The sequence below is a fragment of the Heterodontus francisci genome, chromosome 10 (assembly GCF_036365525.1).
Source record: "Heterodontus francisci isolate sHetFra1 chromosome 10, sHetFra1.hap1, whole genome shotgun sequence".
In the NCBI taxonomy this organism is placed as follows: domain Eukaryota; kingdom Metazoa; phylum Chordata; class Chondrichthyes; order Heterodontiformes; family Heterodontidae; genus Heterodontus; species Heterodontus francisci.
Window position 1 is genome coordinate 88,751,981 of NC_090380.1, and position 19,964 is coordinate 88,771,944.

General features: G+C 41.4%; 1 protein-coding gene across 2 annotated transcripts in view; it reads right to left on the reverse strand.

The window, feature by feature from the left end:
• Positions 1-19,964, reverse strand: part of LOC137374614 (collagen alpha-1(VIII) chain-like) — a 242,456-nt gene that overhangs the window by 119,020 nt on the left and 103,472 nt on the right. For both annotated transcript variants that reach the window (XM_068040999.1, XM_068040998.1), the window contains exon 2: positions 17,516-17,643. The gene's annotated coding sequence lies outside the window, so the exon portion shown is untranslated. The remainder of the gene's footprint in view (positions 1-17,515; positions 17,644-19,964) is intronic.

The following is a 19,964-nucleotide window of genomic DNA, read 5'->3' on the forward strand; positions in this document are numbered from 1 at the left end:
TAGGCTGTCTGTATTTGAAGTGGATAAAGCACCAAGACCGGATCAAATGCATCCAAGGATACTGAGGGAAGTGTGGGTGGATATCGCGGAGGTGCTGGCCGTAATTTTTCAGTCTTCCATAGACTCGGGCATGGTGCCAGAGAACTGGAGAATTGCAAACGTTTCAGCCTTGTTCAAAAAAGAGTGTAAAGATAAGCCCAGCAACTACAGGCCAGTCAGTTTAACTTCAGTGGTGGGGAAACTTCTAGAAAGAATAATTTGGGTCAAAATTAATAGTCACATGGACAAATGCAGGTTAATTAAAGAGAGACAGCATGGATTTCGTAAGGGAAAATCATGTTTAATTAACTTGCTGGAGTTTTTTGTGGAGGTGACAGAGAGGGTTGATGAGGGCAATTCAGTTCATGTGGGGTCCATGGACTTTCAAAAGGCGTTTGATACAGTGCCACACAACAGATTTGTGAGCAAAGTTATAGCTCATGGAATAAAAAGGACGGTAGCAACATGGCTACGGAATTGGCTGAGTGACAGGAAACAAACAGTAGTGGTTAATGGATGTTTTTCGGGCTGGAGGAAGGCTTGTAGTGGAGTTCCCCAGGGGTCAGTGTTGGGAACCTTGCTTTTCCTGAGATATATTTATGACCTCGCCCTTGGTGTACAGGGCACAATTTCAAAGTTTGCAGATAATACGAAATTTGGAAGCATTGCAAACTGTAAGGAGGCGAGTGTAGAACTGCAAAAGGACACGGACAAGTTGGTGTAATGGGTGGATAGGTGGCAGATGAAATTCAATGCAGAGAAATGTGAAGTGATTCATTTTGGTAGAAAGAACATGGAGAGACAATATAAAATAAAGGGTACAATTCTAAAGTGGGTGTAGGGGCAGAGGGACCAAGGTGTATATGTGCATAAGTCATTGAAGGTGGCAGGACAGGCTGAGAGTGTGGTTAATAAAGCATACAGTATCCTGGGCTTTATTAATAGGGGCATAGAGTACAAGAGCAAGGAAGTTATGTTGAACTTGTATAAGACACTAGTTTGGCCTCAGCTGGAGCATTGCGTCCAGTTCTGGGAGAAGGACTTCAGGAAAGATGTGGGGACATTGGAGAGAGTACAGAAAAGATTCAGGAGCATGGTTCCAGGGATGAGGAACTTCAGTTATGAAGATAGATTGGAGAAGTTAGGACTGTTTTCCTTGGAGAAGAGAAGGCTGAGAGGTAATTTGATAGAGACATTCAAAATCATGAGAGGTCTGGACAGAGATGATAGAGAGAAACTGTTCCCACTTGTGAAAGTATCGAGAATGAGAGGGCACAGATTTAAAGTACTTGGTAAGAGAAGCAAAAGCCACATGAGGAAAAACTTTTTCATGCAGCGTGTGGTTAAGGTCTGGAATGTGCTGCCTGAGTGTGTGGTGGAGGCAGATTCAATTGAAGTATTCAAAAGGGAATTAGACTATTCTCTGAAAAGGAAGAATGTGCAGGGTTAAAGGGAGAAGGCAGGGGAATGGAACTGAATTGCTCTTTCGGAGAGCCGTGCAGACACGATGGGCCGAATGGCTTCCTTCTACGCTGTAACAATTTTGTGATTCTGTTTTTCTTTACCCTCATAATTTACAATTTCAGCTGTTTTCTAAGGAAGTGACTAACACAGCAGTAACCACATTTACAAATCTTTATCCCACTGTCATCATACAAGAACAACTTCAAACGGTTTCCTTTAACCACTTGAGTAGGCTGATTTTCTTTCAAATTGAAATGTTGTCTTAATTTAGTTCTCTGACAAATTTCATAAACTTTGATATGATAGAATTGTTGCACTACAAATCATGAAGAAAACCTTGTGTACATACTCAATAGGGGCACTGCAATAGCAGAGCCAAATTTAACTTGGTCCATTAGGGAAGAAGAATGGTAGCGGTCCAAATGCCAGATTGCTGAATTTACTACTGCTCTGTTTCCATTGCAATCCCAGCCTCCACCATTTCACCCAGAGCTGTTACATGGGTGGTCCAGGCACCCACCTGAATTAAGCAAGGGAATCATTAACTTATGCCAAATTAGCTCCTATGATGTACATATGGGTGGACCATGCCTATTCAAACTACATATTTCAGGCAGTGACCAGTAGAATCAGCAGTCCTTAAAGGGACTGCTACGTAAGCACAAAATAGGAACTGCCTTGATATTTCCAAATCTTATAACAATGTTATAAAATGCAATTTAGATGAATCAATTGCTTGTTCAGGATGTGGATCCCAGGGGACTATCCACCCCTCTCTTCCCCCAACATCTTACAACATTTGGGTATTACGGCCCCAAACACATATTCCAACTATTACAGGAGAAACATAAAATCCGTAGTTGCCAGACTTGTCAATCTTGGCTTTTTTCTATGGTTTCTATGGTTTCACAACTGAGGGATCCCGACACTATTCACTGTCCCAATATCTGAACATTTAGCACCATCATTTCTGATTGGATTCTGCATATTTACAATGGAAATTATTTTAGAACAACTTACTGGAGTAAAGGACCATTGCTTTATATTAGGTGTCTGCAAAAAAGTTTACAATGGAGCTTGTATAGATCTTAAAATGCAGAATTCTTTTAAAACTAATTATAAAACAAATAACATTGAGACTGGAATGGTTTTGTGGTCTACAAACAAAACTTTATGTTTTTTTCACAGTTGCTGTTTTTATCTCTCTTATGAAAATATCTCCATTACTAAAAGGTAGGCCCACATCTTAAGAGGTCTGCCAAATATTTGGCTGAACAACCTTCATGATTTAGGGTAGCAACTGTGGAGAGAGAAACAGAGTTAACATTTCAGGTGGATGACAGTTCTGATGAAAGGTCATTGACCTGAAACATTAACTCTGGGCTGGATTTTGTAGTCCCGCTGTGGAACATGGCAGCCATCCCCCACGGGATCCGTGCCACCGTAATATGCAGCGGGGGAGCCATTTGACATATTGACGGTGGTTACCCACCCAGTCATGTGGCAGGGGTAACATTGGCGACACCTGATGCAGGAGCAGGTGCTGGCACCATTTTTAAAAGGCTGCCAGCCCTGTACACAATACAACATAATGCAGAGTTTAGTTATACACTTAATAATGCAGAGTTGCCCCCATCCCCATCCACTAAAAGATGCAGAGTTGATCCTTTCCCCACCTTGGTGGCACCAGCTTCTCCTGGATGGGAAATTGAAGGTACGTGAGTGCTGCATGACGAGCTCAAGATTGCATCGCAGAGCGGCAGAGGTGCCACCACGGAGCCTTGCAGCCACCGGTAAGATTGGAACCAGCCATCGCGGCGTTGGGTTCTGTGGTGGCCCCTGCTGATCCGATTCTCTGCCCCCTCCCCACCCCCACCATGAAACCCGATGTCGGGCTGGGAACCAAATCCTCTGTTTCTCTCTCCTCAGATACTGCCAGATCTGCTGAGTATTTCCAGCACTTTCTGTCTATATTTCAGACTTCCAGCATCTGCACTGTTTTGCTTTTATATTATCCATGATTTATGTTTTTTTCCCAGTTTCCATTCCTTTCTTTCACTGCAGCTCTTGTATGATGGGATGTAATAATTGTATCCTTCAGCAATTTACGTAAAAAATGTAGGATTTTGCATCTGGTGTGAAGTATCAGATAAAACATTTTGAAAATAGTTATGTTTCTGTTGGCTCTGGCTCAAGTGAATAATGTTTTCCATGTTGAGTTCGTTAAAGGTTCTCTAAGTTTTCTTTGTACTTTTGTCAATCATATTTACCATAAATGGACCTACAAAAAGCTTCTTTGAAACAAATTTCTAGCCTGGCCCTTTTACTATGCCACAATTGGCAGTTATGTTTAAAACTCTTGTTCAGTTATAGGTTGTGGTCAGGTTAGAAACCTGACAAATGCCACCTTAATGGCCATTAAGAAAAAGCTCATTTGATTGCAATACATTCAGGTAATTCTGTAATGACATTATCGCGTACTTAATAACCTCAAAATGTGCTGTGTGCTACTAAACCATTAAATCATGCATTTTCAAGCTAGGTTAACATATAAAAGAAACCCTTTTCAGATTAAAATGAACTCATACCTTCCAGAGCAGATTTTTAACCAGTTCACCATACATACATATATATGAGCACTAAATACACAGTGGCCTGTTATAAATATTTTTTGTAAAACTATCTCAGAAATCATATTTTCCAGTTGTCTGCCTCCTTAATATGCAAATCAACCATCCTCAGTGTAGCAGCACACATATTAGAAATGGTAAGATGGGCAGGAGGATTGACATTACAAATACACAAGCCGCACAATAAATCTAAAGTATGTGGCACATTGTAGTTGCCCACAGTGACAAATTTACTGCAGTTTCTTTTGTTGTCACCTTGTTTAGACAGACATATCAAACATTGAGCTTCACTCACAAATCACCAAGCATTTGGGGACTTTGCAATGGATTCTTTGTGTTCAAAGACAACTAACATACACCATCCTGCAGACATGAAATTCTTCAGGTGGTTCTGTTATGTTGGCTCAGTAACCTTCATTTTTCCCCCCCCACTTGCCTTTGTTTAGATGTGAATTAAAACTTTGTCTTTGAACATCTGTTGAGGAAATAAATTGGCAAGGAATCCATTCTGAAACTCTAAAAGCTGTCAATCATGCAACCCTTGAAAATGAATCGTGAAGTGCATTCAGAGAGAAATTGATATCAAACAGTGGACACTGGGAAAGCCAATGTCTGAATACTGTGACAGGCAGTTTTATTAACACAATAGTTTACTTGCTTTTCTCATTCATTTTGAATTTTTGTTACCTACAATATAGAATTCAAAAATAAAATGCATTTTTAGAAGTACATCTCCTGCATATTGGGTTCAGTTTGAATATAAATACATATGAAATGTATCAGTCTTAATGAGACAGATATTCAGAGAGTTTTGAATTGCATGTATTTTGAAATGTACAAGGAGGACTTTTGTTAAATTTTGGTGCGGAAGGGAGAAAAAGAAAACTATAATATAACTACTATTGAATCAATATAAGGTTGAACTTATTAAAATTAATTTTATTCAGGTTCCTTCAAGCTTTAAATCTAAGAAAACCTGTCTAATCGATTTCTTTGCCTTACAATTGGAAAGAGGTGAACAAGGTTTCACTGAGGGGAGAGCTAAAACATGGTGTTTTTAAAAATTAAACCCTGTTACGATTAAACCAGGCAAAGGCTGAAAGGGATCCCCTAGACCCCTTTCTCACCTGGTTGTAACAATGTGCATAAGTCATTAAAGGTGGCAGGACAGGTTGAGAGAGCAGTTAATAAAGCATACAGTATCCTGGGCTTTATTAATAGGGGCATAGAGTACAAGAGCAAGGAAGTTATGTTGAACTTGTATAAGACACTAGTTCAGCCTCAGCTGGAGTATTGTGTCCAATTCTGGGTGCCGCACTTGAGGAAAGACGTGAGGGCATTGGAGGTAGTACAGAAAAGATTCATGAACATGGCTCCGGGTATGAGGAATTTCAGTTATGAAGATAGATTGGAGAAGTTAGGACTGTTTTCTTTGGAGACAAGAAGCTGAGAGGTGATTTGATAGAGGTATTCAAAATCATGAGGGGTCTGGACAAAGTAGATAGAGAAAAACTGTTCCCACTCGTGAAAGGAGCGAGAACAAAAAAGTACAGATTTAAAGTATTTGGTAAGAGAAGCAAAAGTGACATGAGGAAAAACTTTTTCACGCAGTGAGTGTTTAAGGTCTGGAACGCACTGCCTGGGAACGTGGGGGAGGCAGGTTCAATTGGAGCATTCAAAAGGGAATTAAACAGTTATATGAAAAGGAAGAATGTGCAGGGTTAAGGGGAGAAGGCTGGGGAATGGAACTGAGTGAATTGCTCTTTCAGAGAGCTGGTGCAGACATGATGGGCTGAATGGCCTCCTTCTGTGCTATAACAATTCTGTGATTCAGTGATTTTGTGATTATTTGTCAAATAAACAGACAACACAGGTTTTCTTGTGGGTTTAAAACAGTAGACTAATTATTTATTGAGCAATATGCCATATCCCGAAATTATCGCAGCTGTATGCACTCACACATTCACTCGCGCACACACACACACACACACACACGAAGAGACAGATAGAGAGGAAAATGGGTGAGTGATTTGAAGTGAGGTAGGGTTTCGGGGTTCACGGTAAACCTGTTGAATTCTCTCAGAGGTCAAGTTCTCTTTAGTTGAGATGTTTGAGGCCTGAGGTGTTTGTAGATTTCTCTGTTGGTTGAAAATTCAGCTGAAGACAAGGGATCACTTCCAGTTCACTGCTGCACAAGTTGAAATGTAGAACTCACAGCAGGGTCCCTTCCTTTTTGGTTTGCTGGATTTTCTCCCAGCTCTTAGCTGGACAAGTTTTGGTGATGCTTTTTCCTGTGTCTCTCTCTCTAGAGAGCTACCTTTTAAGCTAAAAAGTCTATCACATATTGCTTCTGTTGGGAGATACAGATTTTCCTCCCTGTGATGACTGACAATGGCCCAGAATGCGGCTACTTTACACCTTCTTGGTTTCAGGAGAACACATTCCATTCAAAAATGTCTCTTGATGAGTTTGGGATGGGTGTAATTGACACCTCTTAGCTTTGGAATGTATCCTTCTGTCCTTGCCAGACAGTAAGACATTTTAAATATACAAGGCCAGGTCTTTTGATCATCAGTGGCTATTTTGAAGCACAATGTTCACTTTTTAAAAAGAAAAGTTAATTTTTATAACTCTTCAGGTCGAGTTCTTGTATTTTCAATCACTCCACTTTACATAAGTGTAACAGCATTATTTCTGTAGATCGTTCTTTGATCACACGGCACACTTTGGTCTTAGCCAACCTACTTAAAACTCACAGGGTATGCTAAGTGCAAAAATACTTGGGTCCAGCAATAAAAACAATAAAATTCAACTGATGTGAGATTGGAATGCTGTGAGATTGGAGAAAGCTTTTATCACGTTGAAACCTGACTGAATCACCAAGAATTTCCCAGCATAGGGTAGGTCCTGATGTTGGGACCAAATGTGGGTCCCAAGCCCACAAGGGCAGGTAGCAGGATCACGGAGGCAATCTTCCCAGTGGTGGCCAATTAAGAGGCACCCTCGCAAGGGAGATAAAAAAAAATTGTCCCTGTGCTGGAACCAAGCAGGCAGTCCCCAGTGATCAGAGGGAAATCCCCTCTAGCAGTAGCATTGGGGGCAGCCATTCCCATCGGAAGCCCCCTCTGGGGCCATGAAGCCTCTGGATGCGATGGCAACGCCCCCCACCCCGGGAAGCTACTCCGCTGCCGGCAAAATTTCGGTGGCCTGGGAAGATGGCCCTCAATTGGGCCTTTTAATTTTCTTAATTGACAACTTGCCTCTTGTCAGCGGGTGGCCGAGCCACTGCCGCTCCCACCACAGGTAAAATGGCCTGGCAGTGCGAAGGCACGGGAGCTCTCCTGACGTGGCTCCCAGCATTTTACCGGCCCTCCTCCCGCACCTCCTAGTCTGCCACCTAGAGGCCAGTAAAATCTCACCCAATGGCCTGGGTTTTACAAAGGGTGGGGGGGGCGGGGCGGTGGTGGGGGTAGCTGTTCACCTGCCAAAAATTCGGTGGTGATCCTGCTTCCGCTGGGCCTGGGGATCCCCAGGCCCTTAATTGGTCTTGGGTGGGACATCCACCTCATTGAGGCTGGATGTCCCGCCTAATGGAGCTGCTGGCCAATCAGCAGCGCCACAGGAACGGTGGCCACTGCTGGGACTGCAGCCCAGCTTCAGGATGAAGGCGACAGACAGCACCAGAGAAGAGGTAGGTTTTTGGGGCCTCACCGAGGGCAATCGGTCGGGTTCCAGTGAGGCAAGGGGGCTCGGTTAGGGGGGCGGGAGGCGTGTTGGGCATTTGGGGTGGTTAGGGCTTTGGGGGCAGCCCTCCATGGGGCACAGGGTGTCCAATCAGGAGCGCCCCCCCTGCAGGCTGCCAGAAAGCCGCCTAGTTTTGTTAGGCAGCTTTTCTGAAGCCTCAGCCACCTGCGAGCCGCCAGTAAAATCCCCGTGGTAGAGGGCGGAGGCCCTTAAGTGACCATTAATTGGCCACCTAAAGGCGTTGATAGGCCTGGGGCGGGCGGGCCATTTCTTGCCACCACCGCCCCATGTAACTTGGCAGTGGAGGTGGGAGCGGGTCTGGAAGGGCCCCCACAGCCTCCCACTCCATTTTAAGTCACCTCCCTCCCCACCCCCTCCCCTGCCACCAGCCTGCACTTTTGGGCCAATATGAAACATTCCTTATGCTGGCAGTAGCCTTGAGCTATGGATCTTTAAAAATTGTAGGAGTAAGAAGCTGCAATCCCTTCTGCTCATCTTTTAATTAATATTTGACAGATATCTTTTGAATTGAGTTGTTCAGAACTATTGAATCTGATGAAAATACCAGATTTGAGCAGAAAGGATTATGAGGTCTGGCGTACTTGTAAAACATGACTCTCAAAGACACCACTGATCTTCAAAGAGTTACTAACATATACACCTCCTTCAGAAGGGATGATGAGAGTTACAATATTAATGGTTTTGTCATTGTGTATAATTAAGGGTTGGTCTGACTGGCAATGAACTGTAAGAGTGACTCCTCACTCCTTCCTTGCCAATGTTTACTCTCATTGGAGACCAATCTAGAATTGAATTACCTCATTCAGATTGTTAGTGGACAAGCTTTGATTTTCAACCTTTTTAAATGAGTCAGACCTTAGTCATCAAACTCTTAGATCAAACATCAGTCACACATGTTTGCCAGACAAATCTCTCAGTCTTTCACAAACACCATGTCCTCCTAGTTCTATGGGAAGAATTCAGGGCCCATTAACAGCCTGAAATGAAATTCCAGAGCACTCTTTTCTATTGTTTCTACTTTACAGGCTGCCACTGTTGAAGAAAAATGAAAAAATCTGTGGCTCAGTTTTTCCTCAGAGACTTCAGTTACTTTTGTTGAAATTTCAAGCACATAATTAAACAAAAGACAGGCTCCCTATTGACAAGGTGCAATCTGTGTATCATGATCTGACCAATTAAATATCTACACTGAACTGTTTTGTACACCATCCAATGACTAAATGTAGGTCGGCTTCAGAAACCTGTCTCCCTTCCATTTTCTGCCCTTGAGTCTCTCACTGCTGTGTACTCTGCCATGTGTCCTCTCAATTTTGAGAGAACTCAAAGTCCCATGCATTTATATATGTTATTAATAGTGTTGAAGTCAGTTGAAATCAAGTGGCTCAATTTATAATTCGAATTGAACCATGTCTGTGAAATCCAGAGCAGCTCTGAACTGAAATGATTAGGGCCGAGAAATTGGATTGCGCTGCTCCCTTTTCTCAGGTTAAAAAAATGGGCACTGTAGGGCTGAATATGGTGTGTGGCTTACATAGAATTTACAGCACAGAAACAGGCCAATCAGCCCAACAGGGGTGTGCCAGTCTTTACACTCCACACGAACATCCTCCCATCTTACTTAATCTACTTTATCAAACCCCTTCATAATTTTAAAGACCTCTATAAGGTCACTCCTCAGCCTTATTGCACAGACACGATGGGCCAAGTGGCCTCTTTCTGTGCCTTAAAGTTTCTATGATTCTATTGCATATTATCAGTCTGCTCCAGGAGAGTGCAGTGTGCCAAGTAGGTAAGGCTGCTCCACTGAAAGTATTCCACATTCAGGTAAAAGTTACTTACCTGAATTTGGAACTAGGAAGAGCAGGAGAGCTCGTTCTGGCTGTATATTAAAACTGCTGGTCTCATTTTCAGCCTCCTTCCTCCCGGATTTATTGTAGGACCTGTGCCAACTTCCCTTCTAACCACATTTTTCCTCTGCATGCCCTGCCCAACATCTTTTGGGGCATATCTAGTGCACCCAAGAGGTTGATCACATCCTGATGATGCAAGAGGATCAATTTCATCTGGTGTTGCTGCCTCTGGGATTGCACCCGAATTTGTGCACGAACCAATCTCTAGCCCTAGGTCTTCCTGGGGCCTCTGTAGTTTGCTTTGTGACAGAGAATGATGTGTGCACACCAGCGTCTCATATTTACATTGCTAAAATCAACTCCTTCGTCCCAACTGCAGAATTGTAGACCCATAAAAATTTAACTATAAATCTGCCATAGGGATATGAAAGCCAGATGTTGCTCTCTCGTGACCCAAACTCCAGATGTAATATGCCTGCATCATTCCCACATCATGGGCAGACATTCTCTCTTTATCCTACTTCCCTTTTTTTTGCTGTTCTTTTATATTGTCCATCTTGTGCCCTAGTGCACTAGAAATGGCCTAATCCTATGTTCCTAAAAACATGGAAACAGTACAGCTATTGTGATAATTTGCAAAATAATGAAGAAATACAACACCACATCAGGTTGAGACCGTGGTAATATTTGCAGCGGAGGTAAAATTGGTCATTTTGTGAAGCCTGACCACCCACCCATAGGAAATGTACATTGCACTGTTGCTCTCAGGAACTTACTTCAAAATTCCTTTTTTCTCACAACTTCTCTCTGCCTTTAGAAGAATTCTAAAAACCAATGGGCATTACTGCAGTTCGGTTGGCTCTGTATTTGATTGTCCTTGCTCCCTGCGAAGGAATCCTCCGCCTGCTCACACTTTCTCCCTTCCAATGACCCGGATGAAGCCTTGCTCATAATTATGGGCCACCAGCCTGTATACTATTCCTCTGTACATGACATCTTCGCACACTGTGTGCTAAGATATGGAGACTATTTTATAAACTGAAATTATATACTGACAACATTTTGAAAAGCAAAATCTTTACTCTTGATTACAAGAAAATGCTTCACCTTTTTATCTCACAATTGCAATATATTATGGGAAAGGTCTAGTCCAGGGGTCAGCAAACTTTTTACCTAAAGAGGCGTTTTTAAAAAAAAATCCTAAAATAAAAACTATTGGGAGCCACAAGATGGAAAAAAAAATAAAGAATGGAGTAAATGCATAAGCATACCTTCCGAGTACAAAATTGTTCATCAAGAATCGAAGGAATTTGATGCACTTATTTGATGCTGTAAAAAGACATTTGCTTTAACTTGTCTTGACACTTACAAGAATGACCACAGTTACTATTGAATTTCATGTAATTTCAATCTCGTGTATAGGTCGGGCAAAAGTCCAGTTTCTACATCCTGAAAATAGGTAAAAACCATAATCTTTGTTTTCAAAGTTGAATCTTGATACCACCCTAATGCTAAATAAGCCTTCGGCTTTATCAACTTTTCCCTGGAGAAACACAATGGTACTTTTTTTCACTTCTAAGTGTCTATTTTCAACAAAAGTTTTCAGCTTTGCTAACAATTTCCAGGCAGAATTAAATTTTTTTCCTAACATGAAACATTTCATCCCATATCAGACAATTGATTGCAAACCAAAATCTAGTTATCTCAGCAAGTTAGACAAATCCTCAGTCTGTGATATTTCTCCTAATAACAATTATATAATTTCGTAAATTCAAGCATTAAATAATTTTGAAAGCTGAATTCTTTAACATCTATGAATTGAATCATGAGCTAACCTGTCAGCAACTAGGAGACTGCACTGTTAAGGGCACTTTGAACTTTTAATTTAGCTTTTTAATACCACAATTACCATATTTTTTATTTTTCATGGGATGTGGGCGTTGCTGGCAAGGCCAGCATTTGTTGCCCATCCCTAATTGCCCTTACTGAATGGCTTGCTAGGCCATTTCAGAGGGTAGTTAATAGTCAACCACATTGCTGTGAGTCTGGAGTCACACATAAGCCAGACTAGGTAAGGACATCAGATTTCCTTCCCTAAAGGACTACTCCGAAATAATTCCTAAAGATGCTGTTTTGAAGCCTGACAGCGTAGAAACTAAACTTTTGATTAAGCAAATGAATAACTCAGTAAGGAAAATTGTGTTGCCATCTACCTCCTTGTTTTGCCATTTTCTTGACTTCATTTTTTTAGGCTTATATCATTATCATGTGATCCAACTGTAAAAGCTTGGGAGAGGCAAATTCATTGTTCAACAGCCTCCTGCGGCACCAGAAGAGTGGATTGCCAACCCTTGGTCTAGTCCTAATGTGTGTGTGTGAATATGGTGTGTATATGTGTGTGTGTGTGTATATGTGTGTGTGTATGGTGTGTATATGTGTGTGTGTGTGTATATGTGTGTCTGTGTGTGTCTGTGTGTGTATATGGTGTGTATATGTGTGTCTGTGTGTGTGTGTATATGTGTGTCTGTGTGTGTATATGTGTGTCTGTGTGTGTGTGTGTGTGTGTATATGGTGTGTCTGTGTGTGTGTCACATTGCCACTAGAGGCTGATCAGTTGTAGTTGATCTTTCACTATTCAGTATTTTGGAAAGGATTGTGACTCAAACAACAACCTTGGACCAATATTTTCTCCGTGCGTTATGTGTAATAAAAGTGAAAAACAATTTATAAAGAACAGGTTTAAAGTTTTATTAGATACATCACAAAAAGATAATCTTTCCCCCAATGTCTGATTGCACCATGGCGATTTAGAATTCTAATACAATTAACCTTACAAGTAAGAAACACCACTGGGAGTGCTGGCGTTCACTATACAAGGCTACTTTTTATATAAGGATTGTAAAATGAGTTGTATCCAGTGCTTACCTTTAAGAGATAATGAAAATGAGCACATGTCAATTAAAGAATAATAGTATTTCTAATTATTAGCTGACTTTTTTATTCATTCATGTGATGTGGGCATCACTGGCTGGGACAGCATTTATTGCCCATCCCTAATTGCCCTTGAGAAGGTGGTGGTGAGCTGCCTTCTTGAACTGCTGCAGTCCATGTGGGGTAGGTACACCCAGAGTGCTGCTGGAAGGGAGTTCCAGGATTTTGACCCAGCAACAGTGAAGGAATGGCGATATAGTTCCAAGTCAGGATGGTGTGTAACTTGGAGGGGAACTTGCAGGTGGTGGTGATCCCATGCATCTGCTGCCCTTGTCCTTCTAGGTAGTAGAGGTTGTGGGTTTGGAAGGTGCTGTCTAAAGAACCTTGGTGCGTTGCTGCAGTGCATCTTGTAGATAGTAGACACTGCTGCCACTGTGTGCCGGTGGTGGAGGGAGTGAATGTTTGTGGATGGGGTGCCAATCAAGCGGGCTGCTTTTTGTCCTGGATGGTATCGAGCTTCGAACATACAAATTAGGGGCAGAAGTAGGCCATTCGGCCCCTCTAGCCTGCTCCACCATCTTGAGTTTCTTCTTCTTGAGTAGCTTCTGTAGTGTTGTTGGAGCTGCACCCATCCATGCAAGTATTCCATCACACTCCTGACTTATGCCTTGTAGATGGTGGACAGGCTTTGGGGAGTCAGGGGGTGAGTAACTCATCGCAGAATTCCTAGCCTCTGACCTGTTCTTGTAAGCACGGTATTTATATGGCTACTCCAGTTCAGTTTCTGGTCAATGGTACGCCCCAGGATGTTGATAGTGGGGGAATTCAGCAATGGTAATGGCATTGAATGTCAAGGGGATATGATTAGATTCTCTCTTGTTGGAGATGGTCATTGCCTGGCACTCGTGTGGTGCGAATCTTACTTGCCATTTATCAGCCCAAGCCTGGATATTGTCCAGATCTCGTTGCATTTCTACATGGACTATAAAATTAATTAGCACTCTATCTTTTGTGGTTATACCAATATAAAGTCTTTTACATGTGGAATTGAAACTTTTTTCCAACATTTTAATCATGTTATCCCTGTACATTTGCATAAATATTCAGGCCACATTTATACATTCAGAGAGAGAGGTTATTCAATTGTTAAATGGTACTCAGTGTACATAAAGACAGTTAATGAGGAACAAGACATGCAATCTAACCTCAGTAATGTGCTTTCGGAATTACATACGTTTCTTTTGTTACACTGCTGGTTATTGTTTCAACACACACTTTCAATATCTGTCAGAATAATCACATGTACCATAAAATGTTCCAATGAGGGCTAAAAACCTTTCTACTTCCATATTTGGGTACAGAATGGTCAATGCCTTTCTAGTATATGCCTGAGGCCGGAGACCCAAATCTTGCCTGAAATGAGGCCTCACATCAATACTACTCTTGAGTCATGGGCCTCCGGCACTCCTCCAGAAACAGCTTGCTTTGTTGTTTTGTTTCAATATTTCCAATATGGCTGGCTTTTTGATAGCAGTGGCTCTCAGGTATGTTGTGAGTGGGTGGGAGGAGAATGGTGGAAGGACTACTACAGGCTGAAAGCAGCCTTCAGGAGTGCTGTGGAACCATAATGAGCCCTCTTGCTCCTTCTAGCTCCTCATGAAGATTAAATTAAATGTTAAATCTGTTTGTTGCTGGCCGTTGGTTAGGCTGCAGCAAATACTGTAAATCCTGAGCAGAGCTGGCCCAGCACTTCTATGCTGCCCAATTTCTAGTAGAGTTACATAAATATTCATTAAACCCTCATTGATACCTAATTCCTGTTTAACACAGCTGTCTGTGATGCCTGAATATTATCCGAGGCCAATATGGCATTGAATGTATTTCAGGCCTCTACGGCACATGAAATTGATCCTTCTTGCCCCTGTTTTTTGCCTGGAACATAGACCCAATAAGGGCCAATTTCTTCCCCACAGTTGCTTCATCAGTATTACTGAAGTATCTGTTGCCATTAAAAAATTAATTTTCTGCATTACAACAGTGACTACACTTTTGAAGCATTTCATTGCCTGTAAAGTGCTTTGAGATGTCCTGAGGTTGTGATAGGTGCTATGCAAATACACATCCTTTCTTTGTTTTCGAATTAAAATTGATACAATATCAGTTATAGAGTCATGTACAGCACAGAAGGAGGCCATTCAGCCCATCGGGTCCATGCCAGCTCTCCTCAGAGCTATGCAGTCAGTCCCACACCCCGGCTTGATCTCCGTAGCCTGCAAATCTATTTCTCTCAAGTGGCCATCCAACTTCCTGTTGCAGTCATTGATCGTCTCCACTTCCACCACCCTTGTGGGCAGCCAGTACTAGGTCATTACCATCCACTGCATAAAAAAGTGCTTCCTCATATTCCTCCTGCATCTTTTGCCCAAAACTTTCAATCTGTGTTGCCTGCTCCTTGTACCATTTGTTAATGGGAACAGTTTTTCCTTGTCTAACTTATCTAAGCCTGTCATAATTTCTGTTACCTTAACTTACTTTGTCCAGTGAAAAGGCAACAATTTTTAATCCTTTTTTCATAACTACAACCAGTCATTCTGTTTTTCAGTCTGGATAAATGTGCTATTCTGGAATTATACATTACGTAGTTACATATTGAATCATAGATGTCCAGCAGTGAATAATGAGACATTAAATTAATTGAGCTGCTGTGATAACAGATCACTTCTATTAAATCTCCCTTCAATCTCCTTAGTTCTAAGGAGAACAAGCCCAGCTTTTCCAACCTAACTGTGTAACTAAAATCCTCCATCCCTGGGACCATTATGGCAAATTTCCCCTGTACCCTTTCAAGGACTTCAGATCCTTCTGAAAATGTGGTGACCAGAACTGGATGCAGTACTCCAGCTGGGGCCTAACCAGAGCTTTATAAATGTTCAGCATAACTCCCCTGCTTTTGTACTCAATACCTCTATTTATAAATCCCAAGATCCCATATGCTTTACTCATCACTCTGTCAATATGTCCTGCCATCTTCAAAGATCTATGTACAAGCACCCTCAGGTCCCTCTGTTCCTGCACACTCTTTAGAACTGTGTCATTAAGTATATATTGCTTCTCCCTATTCCTTCTGCCAAAATGTATCACCTCACATTTGTCAGTGTTAAATTCCATCTGCCACCTCTTTGCCCATTCTGCTAGCCTACCTATGTCCTATTACAGGCAGTTCATATCATCCTCACTGTTTGAGGCCAAATTCTTTTTAGTCTGTGTATGTAATGCATATATTACTCTTTCACTACCTCAAATACAGCCTTCTACATATAAGTAGGATAAAGCAAAAATAAATATTTAAATATGAATATTGTTAGGACCCTTGCTTTTCCTGGTATATAGTAATTACCTAGGCCTTGGTTTATAGGGTACAATTTCAAAACTTGCCGATGATACGAAACTTGGAAGCATTGTGATCTGTGGGGATAGTGTAGAACTTCAAAAGGACAAAGAGAGGTTGGTGGAATGGGTGGACAGGTGGCAGATGAAATTTAATGCAGAGAAGTATGAAGTGATTAATTTTGTAGGAAGAATGTGGAAAGACAATATAAAATAAAGGGTACAATTCTAAAGGGGGTGCAGGAGCAGAGGGACCTGGGTGTGTATATGCATAAGCCATTGAAGATGACAGAACAGGTTGAAAGAGTGATTAATAAAGCATATAGCATCCAAGGCTTTATTATTAGGGGCACAGAGTACAAAAGCAAAGAAGTTATTTTGAACTTATATAAAACACTGGTTTGGCCTCAACTGGAGTATTGTGTCTAGTTCTGGGCACCATACTTTAGGAACGATGTGAAGGCATTAGAGAGAGTGCAGAAAAGATTCACGAGAATGTTTCCAGGGTTGAGGAACTTCAGTTATGTGGATAGATTGGAGGAGTTGGGACTGTTTTCCTTGGAGAAGAGAGAAATTTGATAAAGGTATTCAAAATCATGAGTGTTCTGGACAGAGGAGATAGGGGAGAAACTGTACCCATTAGTGGAAGGATCAAGAACAAGGGGGCACAGATTTAAGGTAATTGGCAAAAGAAGCAATGGAGACATGAGGGGAAATATTTTCACGCAGCGAGTGGTTAGGATCTGGAAAGCACTGCCTGAGAGTGTAGTAGAGGCAGTTCAATCGAGACATTCAAGAGGGAATTGAATTATTATCTGAAAAGGAAAAAGTGCAGGGCTACGGGGAGACAGCGGGGATGAGGCACTAGGGGAATTGCTACTTCAGATAGCTAGTGCTGACACAATGGGCCAAATGGTTTCCTTCTGTGCTGTAACAATTCTGTGATCCTGTGAAATATTTGAAAAGGACGAAAATAAAGTATAGGAGAAGTGGGATTGGAATAGAACACTCCAGTTGAAGAGCTAGCACCAGTTCAGATAGGTCAAGTGGTCTCTTTCAGTGCATTAATTTATATGTTTCTAAGATATTAAATTGCTTTGCAAAAACTTATATTATCCTTAATATGTGCTTAATTTCACTTAAAGTAAAACATTACCAAGTTTTCCTATCCGACCAAAATGGCTGTTGAAATGTCTCCAGCATTTAATTTATCAACGAATGTTCAGTAGAAGAAGATTTTAACACTTATCTGCTCTTCAACTCCCTGGCTTCCACTTCAGGTAAAATTAGATTTTTTTAAATTTTAGTCTGTCCTTGCTATATTCTTCAAGTTTCACGCTTCCAGGGAGATAAGAAGTTGTTTACCCTGCAATACATTTCAGCATAGGCTTTCTTGCAGAGTGATTATACTATGTTCTATAGCTGTGAATTTAAATCTAGTCTACTTACCTGTCCTTCCTGTAACCTAATGGGTTTCCTTCCTCTAATTCCTTTGGCTTGTGCAGCCAGAGATGAATTGTAGAGCTTGTATTCCAAATACTTTGTCTTCTGATGATTTAAATGTCAGATTGACAGATCTGAAAAATAAAAATGAATCAAAGTTCAGATTAGGCCCATCGGGAATGTGTTAAAGTCAAACCTAAAGTCAAATTCAAAGGCTTGGCATCTAGTGCTACTGTCCACCAATTTGTTCAGTCACCTCATAGTAGAGTTTTTGTGCCTTTAAGACGTCTTCACTGACATGGATGGCGTTATAACTCTAATGTATTGTATAACATAGGAACAGGAGCAGGGCATTCATTATCTTGAGCCTGTTCCACCAATTAGATCATGGCTGATCTTTACCTCAACTCCATTTACCCACCTTTGCTCTATATCCCTCAGTACCCTTACCTAACAAAAATCTAACTCTCTCAATCTTAAAAATTGTAGCATCCACAGCGTTTTGAGTGAGTGAGTTCCAGATTTCTGCCACCCTATACGTTAAAAGGTGTTTCCTGATTTCAATTCTAAATGCCCTAACCTTAATTTTAAGCTTAACGCTTTCTTGTTCTGGACTCCCGCACCAGAGGAAATAGTTTATTTGCATCTACGCTATTGAATCCCTTTATCTACTCAAACTCCTTGATTAGATTACCCTTCAGTCTTTTAAGCTTTTGGAATATAAGGCAAGTTTATGCAACCAATCCTGATAATTTAACCCTTACAGCCCGAGTATCATTCTGGTGAATTTGCGTGGTGATCCTTCCAGGGCCAAAATATCGTTCCTGAGATTCAATGCCCAAAACTGAATTCCAGTTATCCAGCTGGGGGTCTAACTAAGGCTCTGTATTAACTAACTTCCTCATTTTTGAATTCCAACCCCCTTGAGATAAAGGCCAACATTTCATTAGCTTTTTAGTTTCCTTTTTGTACCTGGGCAATCACTAGCTTTCAGTGATTCACCTCAACCCATTTTGCTCTGGAAATGTTTTACTGAGAACTTTTCTCTCCTATTTCACCACAAGTGTTCCTTTCTTTATATTGTAAATTCTTATGCTTTATCAGTCTGACTTTTACATTGAGGTGAAGTTTCAATTTGTTTTCTTGGACCCAGTGGAGGAGCACTTGGTAAGAGTGATCATCGTATCATAAGGTCTCGCCTGGTAATGCCAAAAAGCAAGAAATGATATAAGGTAGAACGGCTAGATTGGAAGAGGGCTAATTTCAATGTGGTGAGAAGGGATCTAGCCAGGGTAAAATGGAACCAAAGACTGACAGGAAAAACTGTAACAGTACAATGGGTTGTCTTTAAGGAAGAGATGCTTCAGGTGCAGGCTAGGTACATTCCAACAAAAAAGGTGAAAGGTAGGGGTGCCAAAAACAAGGCTCCTTGGATGACGAGGGAGGTAGAGATTATGATGAAGCAAAAAAGAGGGTGTACGATGTATGTGAGGTGATTTCTTCAAGTGAGAATTGGGTCAAATACGATAGGTTGTGGGGAGAGGTGAAGAGGAAAATAAGACTGGCAAAGACAGAATATGAGAATAGAATGCCAGTCCACATAAAAGGGAACCCAAAAATGTTCTACCGGCATGTAAATAGTAAGTGGGTGGGGTGAGGCCTACTGCGGGCAAAGAAGGTAATATATGCTTAGAGGTGCAGGGCCAGGCTAGAATACTTAATGAGTACTTTGTACGGGTGTTTACTAAGGAAGAGGAATCTGACAAAATATCAGTAGAAGCAGAGAGAATGGAGCTAATGTATAGAGTAAAAATTGAGGCAGGAGGTACTGACAAGGCTGGCTATGCTTGGGATAGATAAGTCACATAGTCTGGATGGCTTGCATCCAGGTTGCTAAAAGAAGTGGGGGTGGAGATAGTGAAAGGGCTTGTAATAATCTTCCAATCTTCCCTAAATATGGGAGAGGCGAGTGTCAAATGGGACATCTTTATTCAAGAAAGGATGCAAGGATGCAAGAAAGGATGCATATATTTGTCAGTTCCGATGAAGGGTCACTGACCCGAAACGTTAACTCTGCTTCTCTTTCCACAGATGCTGCCAGACCTGCTGAGTGGTTCCAGCATTTCTTGTTTTTATTTCAGATTTCCAGCATCTGCAGTATTTTGCTTTTATCATGGTAAATATCTTATTTTTCAGACTGGAAAATGGTAGACTGTGGTGTTCCCCAAGGGTCAGTGCTAAGATCACTGCCTTTTTTGCTATATATAAATAATTTGGATCTGGGAATACAGAGTAAAATTTCAAAATTTACTGATGATACCAAACCTGGTGGAGTGGCAAACAATGAAAATGACATGAATTGCCTGCAACAAGACATAGATAAGCCAGTAGAATGGGCAGACAAGTAGCAGATGGAATTTAATACAGAAAAGCTAAAGTGAATGTTGGTTCCTTG